Here is an 8,162-nt window from a genome sequence, read left to right as displayed (position 1 = left end):
ATATAAATCCACTGAGAATAAGACATCATGCATTTTATATCTTTTTTTTTTCTAATGGGGTTTTTAATATGGCAAATCAACAAAGCTGGTGTAGTACAGTTGTCTTACTTAGGGTTTCCATTGCTGAGAAGTGACACTATGAGCAAGACAACTCTTATAATTGGGGCTGGCTTACAGGTTCAGAGGTTCAGTCCATTCTCATCATGACAGAAAGCATGGTAGCATCCAGGCAAACACAGTGCTTGAAAAAGTGCTGGGAGTTCTGCATCTTGATCTGAAGGCAGTCAGGAGAAGACTGGCTGGCATCCTTAGGCAGCTGGAAGGAAGCTCTATTTGCCCACCCCCAGAATGACACACTTCCTCCATCAGGGCCACACCTTTTAATAGTACCACTCCCAGGGACAAGCATATTCAAATCACAACAGTCCTTGAGCAAATCACTTGCTATACTTGGTGAAGCACTTTGTACAATTTGTGAATGAATTCACAAAATATAAGTTGAATGACAGTTGGGAACAATCCCACCTGGTTATGACCATGGTACTCAAGGCATTGATCTGGAAATTTTGGGGAGTAGAAAGGTGAAACGTTACCTTTGGGCATTTGTTCTTAAATATATCTCACTAATTTGTGCAGAGTCCTTTATGAAGATGAAATTGAAGTAATTTTTTGACTTAAATTAAATAACAAGTAGCATATATCACATTGAAGAAGAGTTAATTTTTGTATTTTTTTTTAAACTTGGTAAGACCAGTGAGTTTTATTGGGGAAGTTTTAGGAATATGGGTGAGGAGTTACTTATAGAAGGAGGAATGACTCAAAGACAGGGGAATCACCAAAAGCCCACTTCAGCATGGATGATGTGAGCTCATGAAAGTTGGAAACTTGGAGCTCACTGCACAATCTACTGGCAGTTCAATAGGTCAGACTGTGACCTTTGCAGGCAACTCATTTAATCTGAGCCCCTTTCAAGAAACTCAGCTTGTATCTGCTTCCTCCAGTTTGTCTGAGATTGTCTCTTGCTAAGCCTTATTGCTTATACAAATATGGTGAGGGAAGGCCTAGCAGTTTCAGGGACTTCCTGATGCTCCTATTTACTTTTTTAGCTTAAGAGCTTCCATAAACTTTCTGCCAAGGAAGATCATCAGTGTGTCTGCCCCCCCTGAAGACACCACAGTCTAAAGGCCTCTCAGCAGATCTACTGCATCCAGAACAACAGATAAGGGACTCTGTCAAATAACCACAGCAGCTGGGACCCCTGAAGGAACTCAGCAGACATGGGACCCCTCCTTTCTGTTTAATCTCCATTTCCCTTCTGGCCTGCACCTTCTGCTGAGGCATATCATCACTGTGTATGCCTCTTTGAAAACCCTACAGTCTGAAGGCCTCCCAGGATATCTGCTGTTGCCAGGGCCATAGGTCTTCCAGGAAATCTACAGCAACACAGGGACACAGAAGGCAGTAGGACCACAGGCCAATGCATGACCCTTAGCAGGAACACATACTTGGCCATCAACATGGCCTCAAGTGGCAGCACAGGCTACTCATATCAATATAACCTCCAGTGTCACTAAGGCTCAGGGACATCAACATGGATTTAGGCTGCAGCACAGACTGTCAACATCTACATGTTTTATTCCTGAGAGGAATATTGGAATTAAAGTCATAGTAAACTTTACCAGATTTTGAAGTAAGTTTCTCTACCTGTAAGCAGGCAAATTAGTGACCCACATGAAGGAAAGAATCCATAGTTTCAACTTATAGACTTCTCCTGGACTAATGGTATAATGTAGTTTTAGGAAGACTGGGTGAGAGCAAGGCATACCTAAGGCCTAGCCTAAAACTTAGAATTTACTAGGTTCTTGATAAATACTTGCTGAATGAATAATTCTTGACTTTGTAAACATCAAAATTATGGTTAAGTCACATATATAAAAAATATCATAGCTAGTTCTAGGTAACACATTAAAATAGCTTAATGTATTCTTTTGGTAGTACTGGGGATCATTCTCAATGTCTTATCTAAGGTAGACAAGTAGTCAAGCCATGGGCTAGAGATTCAGCCAATTTGTATCATATTTTATAGTATTATACTGGCAAAAGGTTATTAAAAGAAGAAACTCTTTGGGAAAAACTTGGAAAGGTGTCCTTTGTAAATTAATTTAGAAGAATAAAGAACTCAATAGGAGGTTGCTAAAACTTTTATTTGTATAGAACTTGAATGTACAGTTCTTTGAATAGTAGGTTCATTTACTGAGCAGCATCTGCACTCCAAATTCTAAGAGGATATAACTATATGAATAGACTTCATTTTCACATCCTCGGGGTGACTTAAGGACAGGGTTGCTGACCTGGTGTGCTGCCTGAGCAAATGAAGTAGCCTGTCCAGTTGAAAGAACATTCAAACTTTCTCAATAGGGTCATCTGTGATGGAATGCAACTTCCCAAGTATAATTTTCCACTTCTCAAGCATGCCCATTCACAAGATACAGACTTTTTGTTGTCATTGTCATTGTAGTATTGTGTGAATATTTACTGACTTTCATCTTTTATGGAATTAATATTAGAAAAAGAATGTGAAGGTAAGGGAGATAGGACACAAGGAACAAGAAGGAGCAGAACTTGGCAAGACATTTAGAGCTCTTAAAATTTTCCATACAAATTTATTTTACTTTTACTTACATAGTGAATCAATGGAGATATTAAAGATGTTAACCAGATAAAAGCTTTTCTAGATTTCCTTCTATCTCTAGTAACTATGATAGATTCACACGGCTCGAAAACATTCAGCTTATCAGTCATCCAGAGCCCTTACTTTTAGAAACAAAAATTTGGAGATACATTTTCTAAAATCTGAAGATATAAAACTTACAAGAGAAATATCATTTCAGATTTACAGATATGAGAGTTGTTGCCATTAGATACGCTCTACTCTTGCGCAAAGTTACAGCCTTACATTTCATGTGGATGATAATACTGCAATTACAACATGCTAATATTATGATAATGAGTGATTTCTAAGGGAGCATGGGTACAGAATGTGGTCTTGGAAGGTGTGATGGGTCACATTGTAGAACAAGCCAGGAGAGGAGGGACTAGATGATCTAGCTTAGTGACTAAACCTTTTTTAACGAGTTGGGACCTAACTGGCCCCATTTGTTTCTAGCCCAATAGTTTTAGGATGATCTTCACACTGATCCAAGTCATGAAGGCTTTATAGCATAGACAGACAACATGAAATCTAGAAAACTCTAATAAAATGGTTGTATAAATCCATAGAAAAAACTAATCAAAAATCTGAGTTGATATTTATCACAAATCACCCAACCCCAATTTTCTTTGATAAATCTGAGGTCAAAGACAGTGTTTTAGTTAAAGTGATTGTTCTGGCCACCAGTGTGAAAGAAAATATTTTCTGTCTAATTTTTTTCCCATATGTTGAACAAACTAAATTTATTGTTTGGAGAACTTTAATGAGGAAATACACACGTAAAGTGAAACCCTGTAATCAGCCCATGAAACTCACCATAGCCTTGATATTCTGCTATCATATCATGCTGTTTCCTATTATTAACATACTTGTCTCTCTAAGTCAGGGTCATGTTTATGTACTTATGCCTATTTGTCTGGAACCCTCACTTGCTCCTATACAAGCCATGAAACTCCAACTGCTCTTCTTCCATCAATCCTGCCTACATGGAAAAAACTCTGAACTAAATAATCTGTGGATTTCCTGCAACCTACTCAAGAGTGCCTACCCAGAGGCTCAGTGTATGACCATATATGGGCACAATCCTAGTTCCTAGCTGACACATCATCATTCTTGAACTAGGCTCTATAAAGACCCCCTGCTTTAGCTTAGGTGCATGACTTCACTGACTTCAACCTTTGAGATCTGTGAACCTGCCCTAGAGCTGCTAGAGGAGAAACCTAGGAATGCCCAATGAGTCTTTTGTTCAGTTTTACTGTAACATTATTTTCAGTTGGTTACTTTTGAACATTTTGCTTTATAATTATATAGAAGCATGTTACTTGTACATAAGAATGTATATAGCATCCTTGCTAGTTCCAAATGTAATTATTTGTTACATTCCAAAGCACCCAGTATTGCAGAATTCTAAATTGCTTTCAAAGTGGCTCATTTTTGATTTACCCTTTTCCTCCTACATGCTACGGTCGATCCTCTTCATATTTAATATGTGAATTTACAAGTGTGAATATTAAGATGCATATTAAAATAAAAGAAGGTATTACTATTATAATCAGTGAAAATATAAATTCTTACTTTGTTAGTTAATACTGTATGTCCACTAGCCAGGTTGTATACTTGTGAGTGTGACATGTTTATCTATGGAGGAAAAGTATTAAAACATACTTATTTCATGAGATTACAATATTCATAAATGAGAAGCATTTAGTAGTACAATAACATATATTGTCACTTTTTATTTCTTTTTCTTCTTTCTTTATGGTTTTGTTTATATGCTTTCTGTCTGACTTCTCAAGAAATAAGCCTTAGAGTGCTTTATGTCTCTGTGATATATTTTTGGGGCCATTTATCCAATCAGCTCAGGCATTGATTACACTAATACCTGTGTTACTCAGCTTTCTGTAACTATAGCAGAACTCAGACCAATGGGCTTTTGAAGAAAAAAAGGTTATTTTTGCTCACAGTTCCCACTCATGGTTAGTTGGCCTATGGTTTTTAGGCCTGTGGTTAACTAGGAGAAGGTAGAACTAGTTTAGCAGGACAAAGCTGTTCACTTCATGGTAACTGTGAAAGAAGATAAATAGCCCAGTGTCCCACAGTTCCTTTCCAAGGCATCCCAAATGACCAGAGACATTTCCCTGGGTCCCATTTCTTAAAGTTCACCAATTCTTAATAGTGACAAGCTCTGGACCGAGCCTTTAACACTGGGCTCTTTGAGCTCATTATGGAAACCAAATTCTCTTCTAAAGAGTGGCCCAGCTCCAAATTTGGGCAGAAAGAAGCAATCAAAGAAGAAAACTTTTTCCTGTGACTGAACAGATGTATGAAAGTTGATGAAAGGAAAGGCTTGATTTAATGTCTCCTGTAGGGCCTTACATGTCAGTCAGAAAGTAGATGACTTATGTTGTCAACAAGAAACAGCTGAAAGATTAGAACAAAACAAATAAAAACTTCATTTTCTCATTTACTGATTTATTCAAAAGTAATTATAGTTAGACCAAAGGAAAATGGTTATAGGAAATCATAGGTAAGTCCAGAGGATATATTTTTTAATAGATAAGGGTGAAACAGTACTTGGTTCCAGAAATCAGTATTGTAGGTAAACTCTAAAATGGCATTTTCACTAAGTACCACAAAGTGACCAGACCTTACTCTTCTGAAAGAAAAAGCAATCATATAAAAATTCTTTAAAATTTACAGAGCATAAATTATTCTAGATAAATACAGTGCCTATGCTAAATTAGAATTCTGTTTTCACACACTGTATTGCTTTATTTTTATGCTTTTGTATTATTTTAATGTCAAGCATGATTAGTTGTTTTCCCAATTTGTATATAGCACAAATTCCTACCAAACCCTGTAGCTCAATATTCACTAATTTGAAATTTTAGCTTACATAGTCCAGTATGTTTTAGAATGATTGTGAGGATCAGGACAAAAACCTAGAGAGAAAATGAAATGTTGAGGGAAGGAGGGTCACACAATGGGCTCATTGACTTACAAAAGGCTGAGTTTCTCTCTCTCTTGTGTGTGTGTGTGTGTGTGCGCGCGCGCGCACGTGTGTTTACAGCATCATCTTTGTGTGACTGTTCTCTCATGAGAAGAGCTTCTAGTGGGCTGTAGGATATAAGTGTCATGAATGAAAATAAGGATTGAAAAATCCTTGGACACATGCGTGCATAATTCTTCTTTAGGTCTGATGAAATGCAGCATATCCATCTGATGCACAGCTAAGTTATGATTGCCAAACAAAACTTGCAGAAGCAGCCTATGATTGGTCAGATGAACATCATTAAATTTTTTTGTAGGTTGGGCCCACTTGTGTAGTGCTTACACATAGGGAAATAAAAAGTAAACTTAAATCAAGAATAACAGCAAAAAGTTTTTCTAAAATGGAAAGAGACTTACTGTTGTGATAAATCTCTTCCCAAATATGCCCCAGCAATGAAAACAGAACACAGTTAATATGATTCCATGCTGTGTGCCTAGATTGGGCAGATCTACCACTATACTACCATCTTCCACAGCTTATAAGACCCCTTAGAACTTGCAGTTTCTACAGGCCATGTGCTTCTGCTCAGCTTTTCTCCTTCTTCCTCCTCCTCAGCATCCTCTCCCTCTTCCATTTTCTCCTTCTTCTCTCTCTCTCCTTCCACTCCATCTTCCTTTTTATCTGCCCAATCATCAGCTCTCCTTTATTTTACAAATTCATTTTGGACGCACGTTTACAGGATATCAACTGAGTGCTGACTCATTCCTTGTTCTCAGCCACTCACAGGAAAATGGAATTAACATCAAATATAATTAGCCCTAGGGTTATTCAGATCATTTCCCCCTTTCTGTCCAATTAAAAGACTATTTTGTCTCTGATATAATTGAACAACTTACACTTTGTTTATTTCAATGGGGGTATCTTTGCTGATAATGTACAGACATTTACTTATTTCTATCATTAAAAAATGGTCCTTAAAAGGAGTCTAGAGACATGGCTTGACCATTAACAAAGAGTACCACTCTTGTAGAGGACCTGAGTTCAGCTCCCAGCAACCATATTGAGCAGTTTACAACCGCTTTTAAGTCCAATTTCATGGTAACACATGCCCTCTTCTGGCCTCTTCTGCACTTGCACACACAAGCACATATCCCCTTACCCCTAATTAAAATATAAAACTTTAAAAAATAAAATATAGAGTTTATTTAATAAATAACTTATAATCTTTTATTTAAGTAATATATGAATATTTTATTTAAGATATATGTCATATATTATGGTTATGATTACAGTTTAAAAATGTAAAAGGATGCAGATTAAACTCAACAAAGTGTGGGAAAGTGCAGACATTAATTAGGGAAGCAGAAAACCCAACCTGATCAGGATCACAAGTCCCTTCCGGCCACTCCAGCACTGCGGTTCCTTGCCCACGGAGTCTCCTGACACCCGCAAGGATCCCCTACGGGATCTTAAGATTTCTGGTGAGTGGAACACAGCGTCTGCTCCAATCCAATCACGCAGGACCTGAGACTGCATTAAGCAGAAAACCTGGCCAGATCAGGGGCACAAGTCCTTTCTGGTCCACTTCAGCACCAGGGTTCCTTGCGCGCGGAGTTTCTGGACAACCCCAAGGTCACCACAGGACCCTTCACGGGATCTTAAGACCTCTGGTGAGTGGAACACTTCTGCCAGGAGGCAGGTTCGAACACCAGATATCTGGGCACCTTCCTTGCAAGAAGAGAGCTTGCCTGCAGAGAATACTCTGACCACTGAAACTAAGGAGAGAGCTAGTCTCCCAGGTCTTCTGATAGAGGCTAACATAATCACCTGAGGAACAAACTCTAACCAGAGACAACTATAACAACTAGCTCCAGAGATTACCAGATGGTGAAAGGCAAACTTAAGAACCCTACTAACAAAAATCAAGACTACTCACCATAATCAGAACGCAGCACGCCCACCCAACCTAGTCCTGGGCACTCCAACACACCCGAAAAGCAAGACCCGGATTTAAAAGCATATCTCATGATGATGGTAGAGGACATCAAGAAGGACTTTAATAACTCACTTAAAGAAATACACAGCTAAACAGGTAGAAGACCTTAAAGAGAAAACACAAAAATCCCTTAAAGAATTGCAGGAAAACACAACCAAACAGGTGATGGAATTGAATAAAACCGTCCAAGACCTAAGAAGAGAAGTAGACACAGTAAAGAAAACCCAAAGTGAGGCAACGCTGGAGATAGAAACCCTAGGAAAGAAATCTGGAACCATTGATGCATCAGCAACAAAATACAAGAGATGGAAGAGAGAATCTCAGGTGTAGAAGATTCCATAGAGAATATCAGCACAACAATCAAAGAAAATGGAAAATGCAAAAAGATCCTAACTCAAAACAACCAGGAAATCCAGGACACAATGAGAAGACCAAACCTACGGATAATAGGAGTAGATGAGAAT

This window comes from Mus caroli, chromosome 10, assembly GCF_900094665.2.
Source record: "Mus caroli chromosome 10, CAROLI_EIJ_v1.1, whole genome shotgun sequence".
Classification (NCBI taxonomy): Eukaryota; Metazoa; Chordata; class Mammalia; order Rodentia; family Muridae; genus Mus; species Mus caroli.
The sequence above is the reverse complement of the archived record's forward strand: the minus strand, read 5'-3'. Positions refer to the sequence as shown.